This window comes from Capricornis sumatraensis, chromosome 5, assembly GCF_032405125.1.
Source record: "Capricornis sumatraensis isolate serow.1 chromosome 5, serow.2, whole genome shotgun sequence".
Classification (NCBI taxonomy): Eukaryota; Metazoa; Chordata; class Mammalia; order Artiodactyla; family Bovidae; genus Capricornis; species Capricornis sumatraensis.
Genome location: NC_091073.1, coordinates 55,317,263 through 55,340,900, shown reverse-complemented (window position 1 = coordinate 55,340,900; position 23,638 = coordinate 55,317,263).

The following is a 23,638-nucleotide window of genomic DNA, read 5'->3' as shown; positions in this document are numbered from 1 at the left end:
TTAGGTTTTTCCACTTACTAATATCATGACCTTGGGAAGCTTGCTGCCCTTCTGAACCTCAAGGCCCACATAAGGAAAATGGGCATAATATTTCTCTTACTGAATTGCTGTAAGGCATAAGTGAGGTCATTCACAGGGAATTACTTTGTAAGTTGTTCTGTTCTGTTCAGCTGCTAAGTCAGGTCCAACTCTTTGTGACTCCATGGGCTGTAGTATGCCAGGCTTCCCTGTCCTTCCCCATCTCCTGGAGTTGCTCAAATTCATATCCATTGAGTCGGTGGTGTTACCTAACCATCTCATCTTATGTCGTCCCCTTCTCGTTTTGCCTTCAATCTTTCCCAACATCGGGGTCTTTTCCAATGAGTCGGCTTTTTGCATCAGGTGGCCAAAGTACTGGAGCTTCAGTATTAGTCCTTCCAATGAATATTCAAGATTGATTTCCTTTAGGATTGATTGGTTTGATCTCCATGCACTCCAAGGGACTCTCAAGAATCTTCTCCACCACCACAATTTGAAAGCATCAGTTCTTCCACACACAGCCTTCTTTATGGTCCAACTCTCACATCCATGCATGACTACTGGAAAAACCATAGCTTTGACTATACAGACTTTTGTTTGCAAAGTGATAGGTCTGTTTTTCAATATGCTGTCTAGGTTTGTCAGTGCTACAAAAATGCAATCTTCAATGTCAATAATGGGAAAAAACAAAGTCAGTGCATTGGCCGTGTACTCCTCCAATTTCTTTGTTCTGTTTAAATGTGACCTCTTTGCAAAAGTGGTTTAGATGTCTTGTCAATTATTGGTGTCCTTAGAAACCAACTTATTATTATTATTTTCAACTGGTAATAATGTGATGATGCAGACTTGCATTATGTACAATAAACAAAAATAACTTACAAGAACCAACATGAAATATTTACAAGGTTTAAAAACTGTGGGACTATTTTGGACCACTGACCCAGGAGGAGGGTTGGTTGAAGTTGAGCTGACATCTTCCTATCACAATCAGATTTAGGCATTCCTTTCTGTAAAAGGGCTATTTTCCTCATATGGAAGCTATCTTCTCTTAGACTAAGACAACCATATTATTCTTCACTAGTCATTATTTAAATAGCACAAAATATGGTGAATGACATGAGCAATGATTCATTGAAAATGTTTTGCTTGCATAACGATACCTGCAGGTATGTGCTCATGTACTCAGTCATCTCTTGACTCTCTGCAACCTTATGGACAATAGCCTACCAGACTCCTCTGTCCATGGGATTTCCCATGCAAGAATACTGGAGTGGGTTGCCACTTCCTTCTCTAGGGGATCTTCCAGGGATTGAACCCATGTCTCTTGAGTCTCCTGCATTGTAGGCAGATTCTTTAGCACTGAGCCACAGGGAAAGCCCTACCTGCAGGCTGCAGGTATGCCTCATATAAATTTACTTTATATTTTTAGGCACTGCTGTTCTGTGAGCATGATCTTCCTTTTGTCTTCATTTATTTGTTCATTTTTATCTCTTTCTTCTGCTTGCTATTCCCGCCCCCTTCCCTTTCTTTCTTATAGTTGGTCACATTCAATCAGATAGACTACTTTAATCAGTGTATCAGCTCAAATTAATATACTTTGGAGGAACCCCTTGTTTTTGATTTCCTGTTCTTCAATAAGGGAGATGCTCTACTATTAGACCTGGAATACCCTGTTAGGCCAAATGCTGTAGAGGGAAAGATGCATACAGGCGTGTTTGGAAAAGAGCAAACATCCATGTTAAGAAAAAATGAAGCAAGTGCAGTTATCCATTCAACACACTCTGAGTTAAACAGGAAAGGACAGGACAGCTGTTGAACATACTAGAAATATGCCTAGGTAAGTAATCTAGCAAACAAGACATGCTGACATTATAAATTATAAATCGGTTGAGTGAACTTTGATGAGAATTAAAATGCTGCACATAGCTCTAATTGAATACTTTTCATTTTGTCTTCTCAGTCTGATAAATCTGTGAGAAGACAGAAGCATATGTAACCTACATCTTTACCCTTAAAATGATTGTGACTTTCTGAGTTTTCTTGTTAATTACAGTGATTTTTTTCCACATGCTCAGATTGTCAAGGTATGAATAAGAAAAAAATGATTTAATGATATGATTTATTGCAGAAGCACAGAACATTCAGAAGTAGATAGCAGCGACCTTTTACATTTTTTTTTCCTGTTTTTATGATCAAGCTTTCAGAAAAAATAGATGTGAACAATTCACATTCTAAGATTAGGAAACTTCAGTTGCCACTTTAGTGGCTTCAGCGTTTCTAGCCCTGAAGTGATATATGCCATCTGCCCTCTAAAAACACAGAACTGGAGTATAAATTTGATCCTTATATGGCTTAGGACCCAGCTTTAATACTTAAGGATTTTTCATGTTCTTGTCATATTTTTGAATTCAGTTAAAAAAAAAACTGAATTCAATCAGGCTTGAAAAGAAACAGTAGAATTTTAACTTTGGTTGATATTTTAATTTTTTGCTATGGCAATTAAAAATATTTTTTACCTGTCATGAAGTATAGTATCAAATGAGTGGCAATTTTGGGAATACTTTTTAATCTTTTTTGAGTTTTCTATAAATACAAAGGAAATTTTTTGTAGAAAATGTTTATTCACTCTGATTTAAAATTAAAGTAGATTTTATTATTTATGGTAAATTGCTACTGAAATTACTAATAGAAGTCATCAGGTAATGTAGACAAGGCTTCCCTGGTGGCTCAGTAGAAGAGAATATGCCTGCCAATTCAGGAGACACAGGTTTGATCCCTGGGTTGGGAAGATCCCCTGGAGGAGGGAATGGCAACCTGCTCTAGTATTCTTCCCTGGGAAATCACATTGGCAGAGGAGCCTGGCGAGCTGCAGTCCACGGGGTCACAGACAGTCAGACAGGACTGAGTGACTAAGCGTGCCCACATAGCACCATGTAGACAAATGTTGACAGAACTACTAGGCAAATGAAGACTATTTTAAAATACAGATAGTCCTTTATTAGGAAATATCTGCTTTTATTGGGTTGGTCATAAAATTATGTTTCATATATTGATCGATAAATGGATTGATACTTAAAATTTTAGATATATTTTTCTAGGGTGAATTGTTTGTATCTTCTAAGCTAGACACTGTCTTAGGCATTACTTGGTCCAAGGCAAAATTCCTCACCCAGTAGGTTTCTGGTGACTGCTGAATGGTGAAATGGGCACTGCGTAATTTCTCATCTTCCCCTGTCTTTCAGCTACAGCCCCTGCCCTTTTCCACATCTCTAAGAATCCTAGATTTTTTCCTCTCTCTATTATTTCTCTTGTCTTCTTCTAGTACCTATCACAAACTTGCCTCAAGTTCTGGAAACTCCCCAGCGAAGGACCTGACCATGACTCTGTCTTGCCTCTGAGCCATCAGCACCTCTGCTCCAGGAAGGAGGCCAGTGCTGAGCTGGCTGGAGCAGCAGTAGTGGTGGTGCAGAGAAATCTGGTTCCATGAGCATCTTTTCTCTTAGTTCTGAAGTTTGTAGAGCTGCTCAGTAAAAACCTTGTCTCCGGTGTTGGCTGAGCATCCCCCAAACACGCTCAACAACATGCTTCATTAAAGAGCAACTCATTATTCAAAAGCAAGTTCTTCACACACTGACAAGGTTATGATGGATCTTATGTTACATAAACAGTGTTTATGACTTCCAGAAAAAACACATCTGTTTCCATCCCAACTCAGAGAGACTCGACCATTCAGATGCTCCTTGTGTTTGGCAAACCAACACTCATTCTCATCACACCAAAATTTTAAAAGCCTACTTAAATGAGGAAAAACTTCCAGATAAAAGTAAGACTATACTCAAAATGATTATTTAACATCAAGTATAATCACCCATCATTTTTCCATGAAACTGTTCATTTTAAAATTGGTTTCATCTTTTTTAAAAAAAAGTTAAATAAAATATATGCTTCTTTACTTAATAAACATCTATTTTTCTAAGCCTTTGACCTTGCCCTTTTAATTGGCCATTCCTCTCCCATCCCAAACAGCCCTCTGGCTCATTCATTGCCCCTTTGGATGATTTCTCTACAGTCAAGCCTCCTGCTCTCCCCGCAGCATTTTGCAAACACTTCCCACATTCTGCAACCAATCTCCCGCATTCTGGCTCTCCTCCCATTAAAATCATTGTCTGTAGAGTCAACAATGGTCTCCAAGATGCTCTCCTTTGGGTCGTTTTCAGCCTCCCTATATGTTTCCCTGAAGCGTTTGGGGTTCCATTATAGTTCCTCTGCTATTCTGAGACTACATTCTCTTGTGTGTTTTCATCCATACCCACAATGTCTGTTTTAGTCAGGGTTCTTGGAGAAATAAATCAACAGGATATATACATATGGATAACTTGAGGAGATTTATTATAGAAATTGGCTCATATGAGTATGGAGATCAAGAAAAGTCCCACAGTATGTCATATGCAAGCTGGAGAACAAGAAAGATGTACGTGTGCAATTCTGTCTCAGTCTGAAGACCTGGGCTATTTAAAATATTAAACGATGTTGCTGTTAAAGTGCTGCACTCAAGTTTGGAAAACTGCATGTTCACGTCAGCAAATCTGAATAACTCAGCAGTGGCCACTGGACTGGAAAAGGTCAATTTTCATTCCAACCCCCCAAAAGGGCAATACCAAAGAATGTTTAAACTACCATACAACTGTGCTCATTTCACATGCTAGCAAGATTATGCTCAAAATCCTTCAAGCTAGACTTCAACAGTACATGAACTGAGAACTTTCAAATGTACAAGTAGAGTATAGAAAAGGCAGAGGAACCAGAGATCAAATTGCCAACATTTTTTGGCTCATAGAAAGCAAGAGAGTTCCAGAAAAACATCTACTTCTGCTTCCTTGACTATGCTAAAGCCTCTGACTATGTGGATCACAACAAACTGTGGACAATTCTTAAAGAAATGGGAGTACCGGACCACCTTACCTGCCTCCTTCGAAACTTATAAGCAGATTAAGAAGCAACAGTTAGACACAGACCAATGGACTGGCTCAAAATTGGGAAAGGAGTATGACAAGGCTATATGTTGTCATCCTGTTTATTTAACTTATACGCAGAGTACATCATGGGAAATGCCAGGCTGGAAGAAGCACAAGCTGGTCAAGATTGCCAGGAGAAATATCAACAACCTTAGATATGCAGATGATACCATTCTAATGGAAGAAAGTGAAGAGGAACTAAAGAGCCTCTTGATGAAAGTGAAAAAGGAGAGTGAAAAAGCTGGCTTAAAACTCAACATTCAAAAAACTAAGATCATGGCATCTTGTCCCATCACTGCATTGCAAATGGAGAAAAAGTGAAAGCAGTGACAGATTTTATTTTCTTGAGCTCCCAAATCACCATGGATGGTGACTGCAGCTGTGAAATTAAAAGATGCTTGCTCCTTGGAAGAAAAGCTATGATAAACCTAGAAATCATATTAAAAAAGCAGAAACAAAGGTCCATATAGTCAGAACTATGGCTTTTCCAGTCATGTACAGATGTGAAAGTTGGACCATAAAGAAGGTTGAGTGCCAAAAAATTGATGCTTTTGAACCTGTGGTGTTGGAGAAGACTCTTGAGAGTCCCTTGAATAGCAAGGAGATCAAACCAGTAAATCCTAAAGGAAATCAACCTTGAATATTCATTGGAAGAAATTATGCTGAAGCTGAAACTCCAATTCTTCTGCCACCTCATGTGAAGAGCCAATTCATTGGGAAAGACCCTGATGCTGGGGAAAATTGAGGGCAAGAGGAGAAGGAAGAGACAGAGGATGAGATGGTTGGATGGCATCACCAACTCAATGGGCAAGAATTTGAACAAACTGGGTGTGAAGGACAGGGAAGCCAGGTGTGCTGCAGTCCCTGGGGTAACAAAGAATAGGACATAACTTAGAGACTGAACACCAACAACAATTGAAAACCTGAGAACTGGGTTTTGGGGGTGGGTTCTGGCAATGAAGTAAGTCTTGGTGTTAGCCAAAATCCCAGAAGCAGGAGTGCCAGTGCTTAAGAGGAGGAGGAAATGGATGTCTCTGCTCAATCAGAGACAAGGAATTCAGCCTTTTCCCCCTCCCTCCTCAGGCTCTCATGATGGGATGATGCTTATTTATTTTGGTGAGAGTAATCTTTTAGACCTACTTCACTCAGAGTACAGATTCAAATACTACTCTCTTCCAGAGACACCCTCACAGACACATCCAGAAGTAATGTTTTATAGGCTAGCTGGGATCCCTTAACTCAGTTAAGTTTACACACATCAAATATCACCTAAATGTCCATGACTCCCATATTTGTAGCTTTGGTCCAGACTTTTTTAATCCCCAAATTTCATTTCTATTTGCCTATCAGGCATCTCTGCTTAGAAATGCTGCAGAGATGGTATCCCAAAGAGAATTGATCATCTTCCACAGTGATCCTAAACCTTGTCCCCATGTTGCCTCTACTGAATTTATCTTATAAATAAAACTTTGTTAGCTGTGCAAGCCAGAGATTAGGGTTTCATCTTAGATGACTATTCCTCCTTTAAAATTCACATCTTATCAATCCTTATATTCTGAAGATGTGTGTGGGGTATGTGTGTGTGTGTGAGTGTGTGCACATGCCATCATGTCCAACTCTTTGTGACCTCATAGGAGTACTCTTGCCTGGAAAATCCCAAGGACGGAGGAGCCTAGTAGGCTTCAGTCCATGGGGTCACTAGGAGTCGGACATGACTGAGCGACTTCACTTTCACTTTTTAGTTTCATGCTTTGGGGAAGGAAATGGCAACCCACTTCAGTGTTCTTGCCTGGAGAATCCCAGGGATGGGGGAGCCTGGTGTGCTGCCATCTGTGGGGTCGCACAGAGTCAGACATGACTGAAGTGACTTAGCAGCAGCAACAGCAGACTGTAGCCCACCAGGCTCCTCTGTCCATGGGGTTTTTCAGGCAAGAACACTCGAGTGGGAATGGGTTGCCATTTCCTTCTCCAAGAGATTTCCTGACCCAGGGATCGAACTCGTATTTTCTGAGGCTCCTACATTGGCTGGTGGATTCTTTACCACTAGCACCACCTAGGAAGCCTGTCTTCTAAAGATCCTGTCTGCTAAATAATTTTCATTTTAGATTCCCATCTCTATTATCATGGATATCTATATAGTTCATGACCTTGGCATCACTTGCCCACTTGTCATTTTAGGTCACTTTCTGATTGCCCCAGGGCTTCCCTAGTGGCTCAGCTGATAAAGAATCGACCTAGAATGTAGGAGACCTGGGTTTGTTCCCTGGGTTGGGAAGATCCCCTGGAGAAGTAAATGGCAAACCACTCCAGTATTCTTGCCTGGATAATTCCACAGACAGAGGAGCCTGATGGGCTACAATCCATAGGGTCACAAAGAGTAGGACATGACTGAGAGATTAACATTTTCACTTTCCGATCGCCCCTTTTATGGCCTTACTTCACTCTCACACAGCTGCTGAAGTGACATTTCTGGTGTGAAAATCAGATCCCTGTCTCTATAGCTCAGAATTTCCCTGTGGCTTCTGGTTTCCTTCAGGAATGATCTGGAGTGTTTTGGTTGACAATGTCTTCCATGATTAGGGCCTTGTCCAGCCTCCACTCACACCTGTCTCACACCTTCAGTCCCCTCTCCCCACTTAACACGTTACCTTCTGAGAGTAATGAGCCACTTTCCACTAACATTTGGGACATGCTGTTTCTTGCCTGGCATGCCCTGCACATCTGTCTGCCCATTTTTCAAGGTTCAGTTAGACACTGCCTTTGTGCAAGGTATCTTTTTCCCCTTTGGATTCATATGTTTCCAATGTACTTAGACCTAGAAGGATTCTTTCTGTTTGCCTCTGCATCCCTATTAGATTGTAACCTCCCTGGAGGCAAGTTTGTGTGTTTCCATTTATGTATTTATACATACAAGTGTCTAACGCATTGTTAACTTAATGAATAAGTGAGTGAAATTACAAAAACAGCCAAGGACTTTGAAGCTATCTGATGCCAAACTTTTCTAATTTCAACTTTCTATCTTGACTATGCAGACACGTCATTAATTAAATTCTGGGTGCAGAGCAAGCCTTATAGAGCATGATTATATTACTATCTAAGATGAAGATAAAAATATTTGCATGTAAATGAGACAATACCCAGCCTCAGTGAAGCACTCTCTCTCAATACTCCAAGAAAATTCCATTACCTGTTGGGAAATAAATGAAAATGAATCCACTGCAGTAACGGGTTTTTAGGCCAGTTTTCCAAGTAAGAGCTCATTTCTTGCTGAAAGCAAATATGCTTCTCAAGCTTATAAAATCGGCTATTGGTTATGTGTACACGTGCACTGCGGAGGAATTCACATCTCATTCAAGATTTGTGTGGTTTGAAATGAGCCCCGAGAGTGATCACAACATCTGTAGGTTTCACAAATTCTGTTTGTTCAACTTAACAAGCAAACCCGTAAGTTTCTGGATAATTTGATTTATGAAAACATCTTACATTTGAAGCATTTGCTCTTGTCCCTAAAGAGAGAACTATTTCTTAACTCTAGAAATTGGAGTGTTAAGGCAAAAAATATAGAAAAATGCCCTCATTCTTTTGGTAGTTTTAATTCTTTTTTTTTTTTTTTCTTCATTCATTCCTGACTTGGTCTTTTTAATTCCTTTCTTAAGTCGCCAGTGGCAGTATGCGTGAATTTACTATGCACCACAACTACATGAAGCATAGTTATTTTAATCCAATTTAATCCTCTTAACAGCCCAATGAGATGGATCGTACATGTAACAGAGCAGGAAACTGACACAGGCAGGGGAGAGACAGAGCTCATAACTGGTAAAGCCAGGGCTTGAACCCAGGTGTGATTCCAAAACCTTGCCTATAACTCACTGTGGCCCACCTCATCCAAAGACGGTTGAAATTCATGAGATGGAAAATTATTCCAGCTCCTTTTGAACCACCTCACACTCTGCTTAACGAGAATGGCACATATCCTATTATTACTACATGACCCTTTATATATACTTTATAAAGTAGGCAGGTTTACAGCTAACAGTACTGATTCTGGTTTGTTGAGATGTAATAACTAGCTCAGAGTGGTTAAATGCACCAAAGAAAATAAAGGGAATAATGAGGGAACTTTTCAACTTCCTGTTCCTCTTATTGAGAAAGAGAAAAATCAAACCAAATCCAAGAAAATGGAGATCTTTCAGGAAAAGCAGCACTGGGAAACCGTTTTTTAAAAAATAAAATGGTGAATATTTTGGATGTTGCCTCTGCAGTCTCTGTCTTAACTATATAGAGTCCCCTATCTACAGTTCTGTCCTGAGAGCATGTTCATAAGTCCAATTTGTTCATAAATCTAATAAAGTTTAATAAAGTCTAATAAAGTTAGCCAAGGTATCTGAATAACACAATCCGCTATATACTACTGTACTGTAATGGGTTTATAATACTTTTCACATAAATAATACATAAACAAACAAAAACACAAAGAAAATATTTTTTGTCTTACAGTACAGTACCTTGAAAAGTACAGTAGTACAGTGCAACAGCTGGCATACATCAAGTGAACAGGCAAGAAGAGTTACTGACTGGAAGAGGGAGAGGAAGTGGGAGACGGTAGAACTGAAGCATCGTCAGCAACAGGAGACAAGGGGCAAGTTGCAATTTTATTCACTCCTTATAATGGCACAGATTCTGGTTCCTTGCTGGATTCAATTCTATCTACCCTATAGAAAAAATGATCCAGTAATATGTGAGCTCTTTTTTTCTCATCATGGGTGACATGGTAGCACCGGATGGCATTCTGAATGCAATGCATTCTGGCTGCTGCAAACTTTATGTACCATGCTACGTTTGGTCCCATTCCTCAAAAGCAACAGAGCCTCCTCAAATAAAGAAAATCTCTTGCCATTTCCTGCATCGTGAATCTTTTTGATTCTTCAGTTGTTTCTTTTTCCTCTTGTCTCTCTTCATCCTTTCTCTGGGCCCCCAATTCCATCTTTTTGCCTTACTCCACTCTCTCAATTATTTTCTCTTTTGTTTCCATTGTTATTGCTTGGGCTGCTTAGCAGTACACCACATCACTGCTTAGCAGCTACATCACTGCTGCTTCTATGCTTGCTTCCAGAATCCTGCACTTGAAATCAAGACACTGTACACTGTATGCTACATAGTCCACAAAATCTTGACCACTTGTGGAGGATGCTCACACGTGACACTGCAGGCCAGACACATGAACTAACTTACGTGACTGGACATGTGGGTGCACATTTGCCTCTTGGAAGTTTGTAACTTGAAGGTTCATAAGTAGGGGGCTTATTATATTCAACTCTGCTGTCATAATGTGAAAGCAACCATGGACAAGATATAAATGAGTGGGTGTGACTGTGTTCTAATAAAATTATATTTACAAAAGCGGGCCAACATTGGCCCATGGGCCATAGTTTGTTGACCCCAGCTTTAAAGTGTCCAGATATATTACTTACCTTATGCTATCAACCCATATATTTGAAAACACCTAGATTATTAGCAGAATGTAGGATAGATGATGGAGGCTGATAGTATTTTAGTCCCATCAAGATTATTTTTGTGCTATATAGCTATAGCCTCACTGAATGTGATAACAGTTCAAAGGGAGGTGATCTATTTAAACTCTAGAAGCAGGCTGTCTGGCAATTTGTGGCATCAAACTGTGAAGGCTCAGAAAAGCTTCTCACAACTATGGAACTGTGTTTGTACAATTTGGAATTGCAATCTTATCTGGGAGGATTGAGATCCAGACCCAAATATAGATAGTGCAAAAAAAAAGTGCTATAAATCTTTCCATTGAAACCAACAAGCAAAGTCGTGCAGAAGAGTTTTACTGTCCAAATTGATATATTGTGATTTTTCCCTCCAAAAACATTAGAAATAAGAAAAATCAGAGCCCTACACACAAATTTCAATTTCTGGTCTCTTTTTAAAAGTTCTGCTTTATTTAAAAAATGGCCAGCTTGTTTTAAGACTGCTATGATTACTATTTTCAGATGGATATAGAATGGTAGAGAAATCGAGGAACACAGAGTGTTTGCGTTGGTAACTGCACTCTGCTACTTCCTAGCTGTGTGCCCAGTTCTAAGCCTGCAAATAAAATACATACATAGCACAGGCCTGGCACATGGTCACTTCTCAAGAAATGTGTGCAGAAACAATAATGTGTCCTTTTCCCTGATGTCTTCTGCCTAAAGGTGTGGATCTGTTTCACTGGAAACAAAAAGGAAAACTGAGTCTAGATGTTGAATTCCAACACTTGCCAGAATACTAAGGTGAAAGGCTTGTAGCTATTCCAAATAATTGATCCCATAGTCTACAAATAGTTATATCATCTTTACAATCATTCATTACCAGTTAGAAAAGAAAGAAGAAAATGAAATTCTCTTATGATTTTTTGGTATCATTAAAAAATACTTTGTATGTAAACCTATGGTATGCATTTCATTTGTTAGTTGTTTTTCAGTCACTAAGTTATACCTGACTTTTCAAGACATCATGGACAACAGCATACTAGGATCCCCTGTCCTTCACTGTCGCCCAGAATTTGCTCTAATTCATATCCACTGAGTAGATGATGTCATCCAACCATCTCATCCTTGGTCGCCCACTTCTGCCCTCAATCTTTCTCAGCATCAGGGTCTTTTCCAATGAGTTGGCTCTTCATATCAGGTGGCCAAAGTATAGGAGCTTCAGCTCCAGCATCCATCCTTCTAATGGGTATTCAAGGTTGATTGCCTTTAGGATTGACTGGTTTGATCTCCATAAGACTTCAGCACAATTTGAAAGCATCAGTTCTTCAGTGCTCAACCTTCTTTATGATCCAACTCTCACATCAGTACAAGACTACTGAAAAAAATGATAGCCTTGACTATATGGACTTTTTTCAGCAAAGTGATGTCTTTCCTCTTTAATATGCTGTCTAGGTTTGTCATAGATTTTCTTCCAAGGAGCAAGCATCTTTTAATTTCATGGCTATAGTTACCGTCACTTTCTTTAAAGGACACATGTTGACCTCTGGTGTTTTTCTGACAGAAAGAGAGACAAAGAGAGAGACAGAGAATGAGGACGAAGGAGAGGGCTAATGTGCGTCCTCTGGGCTATATGCAATGCAGAAGCAGGGATGGGGAGAATCAAGCTAAAATTTCTTCCTGTTTTCTCCTTTACTGATATTTCTGGACAAGGAAAGACTGATATATAGCAGAAACCTGTGCACATCTTGTTCCCTTTATCTCTGTCTTAGAACAGGAGGCAGAAGTTTCCAAGCCCTTACATCCCAACTCTAAATTCTGTAGGATTGAAGGAGAAATGAATGAGGCACAAAAGACAAGCCCAACTAAAGAGGCAATTTATAGGTCATAAAAGAGCCAGGGTGATGTGATCAGGTGCATCCCTGTATTTTTCTGTTTTCCACCCTTATCCCACTCCAATCTCTGCCTTCCTCTCACTCTCTGCTTTCAGCTTGTGTTCAGCCAGTGGGCGGCATCAGCATAAGAGGGAATGGAGGGAGAAGAGAAGTGGGTATTTTCTTCCTTAATCCTTTCTGCTTTGACCCTGAGACCGTGGCAGGAGCTCCTGGGACTGCAGCTCCTGGCAGGCAGCCCCTCACCATGGCCCCAGGTCTCATGGGTGTCAGGCAACACTCTTTCCTCCCTATTTGCTGGGTGCAGCACAGTGTGGGGGGGCAGCTTTGGGTGCTTCACTCAGTCATACACAGTGAAAGTGTTAATTGCCCAGTCATGTCTGACTCTTGCAACACTGTGGATTGTAGCCTCCAGGATCCTCTGCCCATGAAATTTTCCAGGAAAGAATACTGGAGTGAGTTGCCTTTCCCTTCTCCAGGGGATCTTTCCAACCCAAGGATTGAATCCACGTCTCCTGCATTACGGCAGATTCTTTACCAACTGAGCCACTGGAAATACACAACCATATATATTTTCACTCAGTCATATTTGTTCCTGTCATCTTGCTCACACTTCTCTAAGGAGCACTTTCCTTAAAGTCTCTTCATTTGAACTATCTGGAAGTAAACTGTGTTTTCTGCTATATCCTTGACTAAGGAAGAATTTGAAGGAGGTCTGATGTGAGCAAAATATTTGGAATTTTACTCTATAGCCCCAGTTTCTATTTTGCTGTATTCAGTTGTTTCAAACCATTCTCCCCATCAGTTCTACTAATGTCATTTTTATTTCAGAGACTAAATCATGTTCTCAAAGCTTAAGTCTACACAGATCTGCCCTTATCAGAGCACAGTAAGGTCCCCCTTCTATGTCTTCGGCCAATCTAAATAGTTTCTGTATAAAGAAATTTCTACATGAATGTTCTAAAAGTTAGTTCTTCGTACAATAATATCAGAGAGAGAAGCTGAAGTGAACAGAAACTGCATTTTTCACTTTTTTCCAATGCAATCATTCTCACTGAGGTGTGGGCCTCAAAATCAATCACTGTAAGACTTTCAATTTATGACAGTTTATATTCCTATATGATTATATTACAGGGCTGGGGAGGAGGTGAGGGAGAGACAGAGACAGTGGCCTCTTTCCTCACTTTATAATTTGCAGCAGTTTTTTGTTCTCCTTCTATGGCCAAAAAGATGAGCTTCTCCCTGAAATTTTTGCTGATTGCGCCAATTTTGTAGTTTTCCAATTCAATCCACCCTTGGATCAAAGACAAAAGCTAAAGGAGGGAGAAAAAAAAAACTCAGAAAATGTATGTGTGCGTAAAAAAAAAATCTCAGAAACTCACTACTGTTACACTTGTCATTTTTCAAGTTTTGACTTTTCTCAGTATTCTAACTGCTATTTAATATTCTAAGTCCTAAGTAGTTTCTTTTTGCATATTTTTCAGTTTTTACTTGTAGTCAGTAGGAGAGATAAGCTGCAGTGCACTTCCTCCATACTGACTAGAACAGGAAGATTTTTGAATGTTAAACTAACTTCATATTTATAGAATAAATAGCAATTAACCATTATATATTGTCTGTGATATACACCTCTCTCTGTCTCTCTCAGTCACTCAGTCATGTCTGACTCTTTGCCACCCTTTGGACTATAGCCTGCCTGACCCCTCTGTCCATAGGATTTTCAGGCAAGACTGTTGGACTGGGTTGCAATTTCCTCCTCCAGGGAATATACATATATCAAAATATAAAATATATATATATACATGCCATATCTATCTACCTATCTATCTATACATATTACTGGATTTGATATGATAATCTTCTAAGAATTTTTGTATTTATGTTCCTGCTTCCCTCTCATTATTACTTTCTATTTATTTCTGTCTTCAACATTTTTCTTTTTGTGTCAGTTCAGAGATGCACTTAAAGGATGTTTCTTATTTATAGTTTATGAAGAATTTTAGTTATTTGAGTTGGGATGTCTGTGAGGGATATCTAATCTGTTAAACTGCCAGAAATAGGGCTCATGTTTTTTATTTCATGTGATACTGCTTCTTATTTTTATGTGCCTTTTGCTTATTATATCAAGTAGTTAAATATCTCTAAAAGTTTCTTTATATAATAAATATATTCATATTTGTAAAATAACCTATAGTTTATAAGTAAATTTCATGTTAACCCCAATAACTTTATGAGGAATTCAGGGCAAAAATTATTGTCTCTATATTAGAAAGGGATAAATGGGTTCAGAGAGGTTTACTTAAGCTGCCCAAAGTAGGCATGGGGTAGAATCAGAATGATTAATCAGTTTCCCTTCTTCTCTACCATATCGCATCCAGGAAGACCAAACAGAAATTACATTCTGTAAGAGAATCTGGGTCAGTCAGCTTCGGGGGAGGTGGTGGGGACTGGACAATGGGGAAACAATTGGAGTGTCTGACATTGATTTTACAGCTCCTCACTTGCTTCTCTGTTCTATTGCTAACTTAACCTTCATTCAGTAAAGAGTCTTGAGATGGCTGACCACAAATATATCCTTTTAATTTGGCCTGCTACTCTCAAAAAGAGGATTTTCTTGGTTTAGTAGTCTCAATAATTGTATTCAAGACCGTAAGAACTTGAGAAAAGTAGGACTGGATTTTCAGAGACTGCCTTTGATCCTGAAATACCAATCAGGGGTAGGTGCTGGCTTTATTTCAAGAGTAGGAAAGACTCATTTTTGTTGAAACTTAAGTTCAAAATATAATTTGTAAGTCTTCAGTCTAATAATTTTTCATCAGGTGAATGTTTTCTTATACTCTCTGTGATAATTCTGCTAAAACAATTTTTAAAATGAAAACAACATGCATTTTTCTTTTTAAAAAAATTCAACCTAATACCCAAGCAAAAGACAGCATTCTTATACAAGTAGAGGTTGATGCCTCTAATAATCCCTCAATAATTTAATGAAAATGTAATTTTCCTCATTCTTATTCACCAAATATATTGATACCTTGAAGATGCTGATTTGAGAGGAGCACTGCAGCTTCTTTTTTTCACTTGGTACTAACTCATCAAGTGCTGTGACATTTTGTAAAACAGCCAGATGAATAACATCATTACATTAAACTCAAGTCTTTAAAAAGGATGTTTGATTAAAATATTTATCTTCAGTTTTGATTACTCCTTTCATGGTTTTTAAGTTTAGCTTCTTGATGATGCCCAGAAATTTTTATGTAGGTCTTAACCCAAATTCTTCTACTACGCTTGAAGTCTTGTAGCACAGCGTCTAATATACAAATACTCTCCTCTACAGTTATAAACAATTCTCAAAATTCTCTCTTGTAACTTATTGCAATGATTATACCTTAATTCCATATATATTCCAGTAGAACACAACCTCTACTCCTTCTCAGTTATTGCAGCCATCTCTGGGTCTATGATGTCTGTTTAACGTCCATTTTTCTCAAACAAGTCTTCATATGACTCCTTGTAATCCCTGCTCAGTTCAGTTCAGTTGCCCAGTCGTGTCCAACTCTTTGCAACCCCATGAATCGCAGCACGCCAGGCCTCCCTGTCCATCACCAACTCCCGGAGTTCAGCCAGACTCACGTCCATCGAGTCAGTGATGCCATCCAGCCATCTCATCCTCTGTCGTCCCCTTCTCCTCCTACCCCCAATCCCTCCCAGCATCAGAGTCTTTTCAAATGAGTCAACTCTTCGCATGAGGTGGCCAAAGTACTGGAGTTTCAGCTTTAACATCATTCCTTCCAAAGAAATCCCAGGACTGATCTCCTTTAGGATGGACTGGTTGGATCTCCTTGCAGTCCAAGGGACTCTCAAGAGTCTTCTCCAACAACACAGTTCAAAAGCATAAATTCTTCGGCACTCAGCTTTCTTCACAGTCCAACTCTCACATCCATACATGACTACTGGAAAAACCATAGCCTTGACTAGTCGGCCCTTAGTCGGCAAAATAATGTCTCTGCTTTTGAACATACTATCTAGGTTGGTCATAACTTTTCTTCCAAGGAGTAAGTGTCTTTTAATTTCATGGCTGAAGTGACCATCTGTGGTGATTGTGGAGCCCCCCAAAATAAAGTCTGACACTGTTTCCGCTGTTTCCCCATCTATTTCCCATGAAGTGATGGGACCAGATGCCATGATCTTCGTTTTCTGAATGTTGAGCTTTAAGCCAACTTTTTCACTCTCCTCTTTCACTTTCATCAAGAGGCTTTTGAGTTCCTCTTCACTTTCTGCCATAAGGGTGGTGTCATCTGCATATCTGAGGTTATTAATATTTCCCCTGGCAATCTTGATTTCAGCTTGTGTTTCTTCCAGTCCAGCGTTTCTCATGATATACTCTGCATATAAGTTAAATAAGCAGGGTGACAATATACAGCCTTGACGTACTCTTGTTCCTATTTGGAAAGAGTCTGTTGTTCCATGTCCAGTTCTAACTGTTGCTTCCTGACCTGCATACAGATTTCTCAAGAGACAGGTCAGATGGTCTGGTATTCCCATCTCTCTCAGAATTTTCCACAGTTTCTTGTGATCCACACAGTCAAAGGCTTTGGCATAGTCAATGAAGCAGAAATATATGTTTTTCTGGAACTCTCTTGCCTTTTCCATGATCCAGCAGATGTTGGCAATTTGATGTCTGGTTCCTCTGCATTTTCTAAAACCAGCTTGAACATCAGGAAGTTCATGGTTCACGTATTGCTGAAGCCTGGCTTGGAGAATTTTGAGCATTACTTCACTAGAGTGTGAGATGAGTACAATTGTGCAGTAGTTTGAGCATTCTTTGGCATTGCCTTTCTTTGGGATTGGAATGAAAACTGACCTTTTCCAGTCCTGTGGCCACTGCTGAGTTTCCCAAATTTGCTGGCATATTGAGTGCAGCACTTTCACAGCATCATCTTTCAGGATTTGAAATAGCTCCACTGGAATGCCATCACCTCCACTAGCTTTGTTTGTAGTGATGCTTCCTAAGGCCCACTTGACTTCACATTCCAGTATGTCTGGCTCTAGATCAGTGATCACACCATTGTGATTATCCAGATCATAAAGATCTTTTTTGTATAGTTCTTCTGTGTATTCTTGCCACCTCTTCTTAATATCTTCTGCTTCTATTAGGTCCATACTATTTCTGTCCTTTATCGACCCCATAATTGCATGAAATGTTCCCTTGATATCTCTAATTTTCTTGAAGAGATCTCTAGTCTTTCCCATTCTGTTCTTTTCCTCTATTTCTTTGCATTGATCGCTGAGGAAGGCTTTCTTATCTCTTCTTGCTATTCTCTGGAACTCTGCATTCAGATGCTTATATCTGTCCTTTTGTCCTTTGCTTTTCGCTTCTCTTCTTTACACAGCTATTTGTAAGGCCTCCCCAGACAGCCATTTTGCTTTTTTGCATTTCTTTTCCATGAGGATGGTCTTGATCCCTGTCTCCTGTACAATGTCCCGAACCTCATTCCATAGTTCATCAGGCACTCTATCTATCAGATCTAGGCCCTTAAATCTATTTCTTACTTCCACTGTATAATCATAAGGGATTTGATTTAGGTCATATCTAAATGGTCTAGTGGTTTTCCCTACTTTCTTCAATTTAAGTCTGAATTTGGCAATAAGGAGTTCATGATCTGAGCCACAGTCAGCTCCTGGTCTTGTTTTTGCTGACTGTGTAGAGCTTCTTCATCTTTGGCTGCGAAGAATATAATCAATCTGATTTTGGTGTTGACCATCTAGTGATGTCCATGTGTAGAGTCTTCTCTTGTGTTGTTGGAAGAGGGTGTTTGCTATGACCAGTGCATTTTCTTGGCAAAACTCTATTAGTCTTTGCCCTGCTTCATTCCATATTCCAGGCCAAATTTGCCTGTTACTCCAGGTGTTTCTTGCCTTCCTACTTTTGCATTGCAGTCCCCTATAATGAAAAGAACATCTTTTTTGGGTGTTAGTTCTAAAAGGTCTTGTAGGTCTTCATAGAACCGTTCAACTTCAGCTTCTTCAGCATTACAATTTGCAGCATAGACTTGGATTAAGGTGATATTGAATGCTTTGCCTTGGAGACGAACAGAGATCATTCTGTCATTTTTGAGATTGCATCCAAGTACTGCATTTTGGACTCTTTTGCTGACCATGATGGCTACTCCATTTCTTCTGAGGGATTCCAGCCCACAGTAGTTGATATAATGGTCATCTGAGTTAAATTCACCCATTCCAGTCCATTTTAGTTCGCTGATTCCTAGAATGTCGACGTTCACTCTTGCCATCTCTTATTTGACCACTTCCAATTTGCCTTGATTCATGGACCTGACATTCCAGGTTCCTATGCAATATTGCTCTTTACAGCATGGACTTTGTTTCTATCACCAGTCACATCCACAGCTGGGTATTTTTTTTGCTTTGGCTCCATCCCTTCATTCTTTCTGGAGTTATTTCTCCACTGATCTCCAGTAGCATATTGGACACCTACTGACTTGGGGAGTTCCTCATTCAGTATCCTATTATTTTGCTTTTTATACTGTTCATGGGGTTCTCAAGGCAAGAATCCTGAAGTGGCTTGCCATTCCCTTCTCCAGTGGACCACATTCTGTTAGACCTCTCCACCATGACCTGCTGGTCTTGGAATGCCCAATGGGCATGGCTTGGTTTCATTGAGTTAGACAAAGCTGTGGTCCTAGTGTGATTAGATTGACTAGTTTTCTGTGAGTATGGTTTCAGTGTGTCTGCCCTCTGATGCCCTCTTGCAACACCTACCATCTTACTTGGGTTTCTCTTACCTTGGGCATGGGGTATCTCCTCACAGCTGCTCCAGCAAAGTGCAGCTGCTGCTCCTTACCTTGGACGAAGGGTATCCCCTCACTGCCGCCCTTCCTGACCTTCAATGTGGGATAGCTCCTCTAGGCCCTCCTGTGCCAGCGCAGCCACTGCTCCTTGGACGTGGGTTGATCTTCCCAGCCGCCGCCCCTGGCCTTGCACGCGGGGTGGCTCCTCCTGGCCGCCGCCCCTGGCCTTGTATGTGGGGTGGCTTCTCCAGACTGTTGCCCCTGAGTTCGGACGCGGGGTGGCTCCTCCAGGCCGCTGCCCCTGACCTCGGACGTGGAGTAGCTCCTCTCAGCCGTGCTGAATGAGCCAGCCATCGCGGCCGCCTGCCATGTTCCAAATGAGAAATTTAACAACCCCTAACACATACAACATACAAACAGAAGAAATGTTAACAAAATCTTTCAGTCAGAAAAGACCTTTGTATAGGAGCAGAGCAGGAAAGTAGCACACAGTGGCTGCCCTGTTGCATAAGGAGGCAGGTTACTTCTGTTGCAAGAGTTCATGGCAATGGATTATCTACTGAGAAGTTGGTTTGTCTGGTCTGTCTGCTATGTACTAGAGAGATTCGATTTGCTTAGTGTTCTATGTGGCTTTGGTCATCATGGACATTTGGGGGGATCTTTCCACTGGGAGATGTATTTGGTTAGGCTGTGATAACAAACAGAACCAAACATGTAGATAGAAGTTTATACCTTGCTTGCATAATAGTCCAAGAGAGCTGCAGTTTTGCCTTCTTCAACACATGGTTCCCAAAGTTTTCCTAACATTTTTCGGCACCTCTGTCAGCCAGAAGTGGGAAAGAGCACGGAGATGTACATATCGTTGCTGCTGTTCTGTCACTAAGTTGTGTCCAATTCTTTGCAACCCCGTGGACTGCAGCATGTCAGGCTTCCCTATCCTTTACTGGAGTTTGCTCAAGTTCTTGTCCAGTGATCAGTGATGCTATCTAACCATCTCATCCTTTGCATCCCCCTTCTCCTTTTGCCTTCAGTCTTTCCCAGCATTAGGGTCTTTTCAAATGAGTTGGCTTCTTGCATCAGGTGGCCAAAGTATTGGAGCTACAGCATCAGTCCTTCCAATGAATAGTCAGGGTTGATTTCCTTTAGGATGGACAGGTTTGATCTCCTTGCAGTCCAAGGGACTCTCGAGAGTCTTCTCCAGCACCACAGTTTGAAAGCATCAATTCTTCAGTGCTCAGCCTTCTTTATGGTCCAACTTTCACATCCATGCATGACTACCAGGAAAACCGTACCTTTGACTATATGGACCTTTGTAGGCAAAGTGATGTTTTTGCTTTTTAATACTAGAAGGCTTTTTATGAGCAGGAGGACAGAATGAAGGAGGTATCATTTCCTCTCATTTGCCATTACAGATAATTAGACAAAGGACCACAAAACTCCTGTAAGGGAATCAAGGTGGGTACCTGAAGGAGGGAAAAAATACCTTGGTGGACAGCTCAGTATCTTCGCTACACTTCTTTAGCTGTGCATTTCCTGTTGGTGAGATGGAGCATGAAAAAAGACTGGCCCAGGCGTGGTCAGTCCTAGATTCCTAATTTGTATGCCTTCTTTCTTGTTTGGGAATGGCGGTGGTGACAAAAGACCCTCCTTAAAGCCCTAGGACTGCCTAGGAGGAACTCGGTCTGATAGGAACTGAAGCCAGTAACCTCAGCAGTCAAGGTGCTTGAATCTGGATCCCCTCCTCCTCCACAGCTTCCATCCCCTGGTGACTCTTCAGTAGGCACTGCCCATCTTCCTGGGCCTCATCTTAGTGCATCCAACTTTGGTCTCCATCTCAGTCTGGCGGGCTGCAGGGATGGGACAAGGCCCTCTGCCACAGGTGCTCACCATCTCCTTTGTAACCCGGGGAAACATTTATGGGAACTGACTTCATGCTGGTTACACCACGGCTGGATTTCAGTGCAGTGGGTACTTTTTGAAATCCAGAGCATGCTCAGTGGCAGAATGGCCTCTTTACACAGCCGTGCCAGGCTGCTATTCCTGCTCCGCTTCAGAAACCTCTGCATTGACCACATATTCCCCCTCCTGTAGTACCTTATTGAAGCTTGCAAGTAGCCAATACCCCCAAAATCTCAATTTTTTTTTTCTGTGACATTCGAGCTTAGTGAGAATAGTCACATCATCTAAAAAACCTATAATGATTAACTAACAGCTTTGCTACTGAGTTTCCTGCCTTATGATGCAGAAAACCTCCCAGCCCACTCTGCACCTGAATGTAGCCAGTTCCACATTTTAGATCTATCTCTCTCACTGCCTGTGTTCCAGTTACTGATTTCAGCATCAGTTAGGGCTCCACAGGCTGCCAATGGTACACACCTCACCCCAAGTAGCTAAACAAATCAAAAACACAGATTACACTAGAGAGCAGTGCTGTTTCAATAGAAACATAATTTGAGACTCTCATGTAATATAAAATTTTCTAGAAGCCATATTAAAAAATAAGGAATACATGAAATTAATTTAAAATCTAATTTAAATATACATTCAATACATTATAATTCACATGTTCATTATAAAAATTATTAATGAAATATTTATATGCATTTTTTCTCACACCAAGTCTTCAATATACACTGTTATTTGAGACATATAGAACAACTCAATTTGGACTAACCATGTTTCCAGTGATCAAGAGCCACATGTGACCAGTAGCCACCAACATTTGGTAGCAGAGGACTGAAGCATATTAGGATGCCTCTTAAAGTCAAAGGAATTGCTTAAAACAACCTGTCCTCCTGAATGATAGCTTCATTGTTGTTTGCTTCTGATCAAGCTCTCTCAGTGTGCCTGAATACATGGCTATCTTGTTCAGAGAGGACAGAACTTCTTTTCACCTCCCTATTACTATTCTCCTAACTACCCAAGCTCTAGTTCAAAAAATCTTTGGGAAGAGCTCTGACTCGCCCATTTCCAGGACAATCAGGTGGCCCTCCATGAGAGTGGAGTTCTGTGATTGACGGCTTCCAGTCAAACCTCATGCTAGAGCAGGGAAGAAGAGCTGTTCAAAGGAGAGCTTGCTATATCCAGAAGAAGAGGAAGAGGAGAAGTCAAAAACAATAAATAAATAACAAAAACAATAAATACATACTACCAATACCTAAGAAAGAATAAAAATGGCTGTTTATGCAAATTGAGTCTTTGTTCTTGGATGAACCAACCACAAGTACAGATAGTATGTGTGCTTGCTATGTAAAAATTCCATGAACACTTTTGTGATGTCAGGAAAATGAAAGTAATAGCTTCACTTAGCAACTAACTCCTCAATCAGCCTATTACACACTCTTCCTTTTGTTCCTTTAATTTTTAAAAAATCAGGAACTGAAATACATGAATTTGGTAGCTTAATACTATATCATAAAATGTTGTATCCCTAACTAGGAGTGAATGTGTGGAATTTCTAAATCATAAAACAAGCTTGGGATCAACAACATTTTTTGTTTAGAATACAGTCCTGGTGATTGTTTTACTAAAAAAGAAAAAGAAAACACCACCAGAAAAGTAGAGTTCTGGTAAACAAAATATCCTAGTGATTCTAGAACCTTGACAATTACTGCCATTTCGCAAAATCCTTCCTGGAAAGATTGATTGATAAGTATTTAAACCTTGGATCTCTTCAGATCAAGACACATTTCAGAAACTACCTTGCTGCTGTGGCAGGTGATTTTAAGGTTAAGGATGATGACTGTTTATCTTCATCCACTGGGACCCATCTATAGCTTCCAACACTATGACTGTGTGATGCTAATGTTCCTCATACATGTTCTGGCTAATGTAAAGGAGCCATTTTTCCCCAGGATACATGCTTCCTATCACATTGCAGCGGAAGATGTTCCTATGCTTAGTTTAAATTGGTACTGACTGCAGAGGGTGTCTTGAGAATTGGTGGAGTCGAAAAAAATCCTTTATATTTTTCCCCTTGAATTATTTCTGTCTCTTTCATGCTTTATTGGTAAGTCAAAAGCAAATGTCCACCACAATACAGATGGCTCTCTAGCTCTCTGCATCCAAGGACATGGATATAGATATGGAGGGATATGGAGGGCCAGCTGTATTGCATCATTTTACATAAGGGACTTGAGCATCTGTGTATTTTGGTATCTTCAGGGGACCCCCAAGCCAATCCCCCTAGCACCACTGATACTGAGAAATGACTGTATCCTCTTCATTACTCGTGAAGCGGATCTCTAAGTGAAGTGGGCACCGGCATCAGCTTACTGCTGCTGCTGCTGCTAAGATGCTTCAGTCATGTCTGCATCAGCTTGGTGCTAGTTTAAAACAGTGGGGGAGGGATAAATTTGGAGATTGGGATTGACACATACATGCTACCATATATAAAACAGATAACTAATAAGGGCTTATTG